Here is a 2,715-nt window from a genome sequence, read left to right on the forward strand (position 1 = left end):
ACATTTCTTGTTCCTTTTCTTCCTCCTCTTCAAGATCTATGTAAAATAATTTCTTCTTAGCACACTTATGACCTTTAGTGTATTTTCTATCACAACTATAACAAAGCCCTTTCTTTCTTTTTTCTTCCAATTATTGTGGTGTCAACCTTGTAGGTTGTGGAAGGCTAGGGACAATAACACTTACATATTTATAGTTATGAGTGGTAGGCTTCTTAGATGCCATAATTTCTATTTCCATTTTTCTTGTCAACCTGAATGCCTTCTCCAATGAATTAGGTTCCCAAAGGCGAACCCCATGTTGGATGCTATCCTTTAAAGTCCCTATGAACACATCAATCCTATGCTCCTCTGAAATATATTTTACCCTTATATTCAATTTTTGGAAGTGCTCAATGTGCTCCATCATTGAATCCTTTTGTTTGAGATTTATCAATTGGCTAAACAAGGTGTTTCTTTTTGTATCCTCATAATGTGCTATAATTTCTTCCGTAAAAATTGGCCAAGTGAAAATTTGTTTACAAGAGCAAAGCCATCGATACCATACAAACTGATTTCCTTCCAAATATAAAGTTGCAATGCATACCTTTTGTGTGTTTTGCACATTATGGAGATTGAAATAATGCTCCATCTGTAGTATCCATGTTATGGGATCCTTTCCATCAAACTTCCTCATATCGATCTTTGGAACATAGTGGGTCTTCAATCCAATGTTAGAGTCCATGAAATCATGATTAACATTTCCTTTGTTCTCATCATGAGTTTCCTTTACTACCCTTTCGCCATTAGTAAGAATTTCTTGTAGAAAATTTTTCAAATTCGTCTTCAAATCCTCCATGTTGCCTTTAAGTTTTTCTTCTGTACCATCCATCTTAGCTTCCACATTGTAGAGCTATAAAAAGGGTCTCTTTCACCTCTAATTACCTCACATTAATATGTCAATCCGGGAGCGTTTGGTTATTTCAAAGAGTGACTCAATCTGAGGCTATTTGTCAGAGTAATGCTAGTAGTGCAGCGTTATGCAAAAATACATGAGCAAACGGATGCTTGTCTATGACTAAGTTACTTCAAATGACTAAATCACACACTCTTAAAGCTAGGCAACTTTATCAGTCAAGGGTTCGACAAAAATAGCACATCCCTTTGGAAACTGATGGAAAGGAAATTAGAGCATGGACCACGGGTCTGGGAGCGAGGCAGTAAATGATGAGGCTCACTACAGCCACAGATCGTCTCTCACACCAAAATAACAAATGCAAGTAAATGAAACAGCAGATAAAAGTGGAACGGCAAATAAGAAATTGAACAGCAAATCTAGAATGGAACAACAATGCTTAAAATGGAACAACAATTCTGAAATGGAATAGCAATCGAATAACTAAACCTCGCGAGCAGTAATCAAGCTTTATCCTATCAACTCAAATGCACTCATTGTAATCAAAACTCCAATCTTTCATTCTCCAAGAAAATCAAGCAACACGCGCTAATGGAACAACACTAATTACTAATAAGTTATGGAACAACATTTGGAAATCATACACACACAACACCCTTGAAAAGTAATCTGATCTAGCACCAATCATCAACATGAATTACAACTGTGTTTCAAAATGGAACAGCATTAATCCTGAATCATAAAGAACAAGTCTTTCAGATAAATTCCACAACACGAATACACAGCATAAGAGCTCCGTAAAAAAATAATAACAATGTTCAATTAAGTCTAATAATATTCAATCAACTCTGAAGGTATTGGTGATATAATGCAGAGTCAATATAACAGTTATAAAAACCTTAATGAACAAATCTTAACAGAGCATATCATGTAACTTATAAAGCATAACAGATTACCAACTAATGACGATAAGCAAACCACGCAGAAATCAAATCATAGTGATACAGAAGCAAGTGTCCTTCGGGGCCGGGCCCTTAGCCTCAAGGGTACACCGCTTTAAGTTAATCCAGACGCAGAGATAAGATAATGACCAAGTTTATATTAATGCATAAAATAGAAATTACAATGAACCAAGTTCAACGAGACTCGATGATCAAAGTACAATCTTTAACAGAATGTTACATAAAAGCATAATCCCCCCAAAGTTAACAGTGACGTCCCTTTATATAAGGGTGACGGTGGAGATGTCTAGGCAATAAGTTAAATAAAGCAGCGATCCCTCAAGATCGAATATCTTGAAGGATTCACCAAACTGTTAATCCTTAATCACTTCTTTTCTCCTCCGCCGAGCTGGTGCCTTCTCCTCCTTTTCCTGATCGGTTTGCTTCAACCTGCTTAGCCTTGTTTGCACTCGGTCCTTCGTCAAAGGGACAAAAGTTACCCCGTTGTTGTCTTTTTCTTTGGAATAGAAGCTCCTCGTTTTTACCCTTTCCTGCACAGGAGAATGACAACTATCAGCGGTTAAGTCTTGCATACTAATTCCACATATTTTTTTCATAATTCTTTATTGTTTTCCACATTCATGATGTAAAAGATTCACAAGTCCGACTGAAAAACCATTGAAATGATCATTAAAAACATACCTTTTTAGTACTCCACACACCCCCCTGCTTACCCTGTTTCATGCCCTCATGAAAACGTTGTAGTTGACATGCAAAGAAGTGAGAGAATAGGCTAGAGAAGGAATCTCATGCGGAGGCCTACAGCAATGGTGAGTGACTAGGTAGTCAAAGAACTAGCCTGTTTGACCCTCAAGCATCTCA

The sequence above is a fragment of the Pinus tabuliformis genome, chromosome 5_2 (genome assembly GCF_031772625.1).
Source record: "Pinus tabuliformis cultivar Carrire ecotype Pingquan chromosome 5_2, CPIR1, whole genome shotgun sequence".
In the NCBI taxonomy this organism is placed as follows: domain Eukaryota; kingdom Viridiplantae; phylum Streptophyta; class Pinopsida; order Pinales; family Pinaceae; genus Pinus; species Pinus tabuliformis.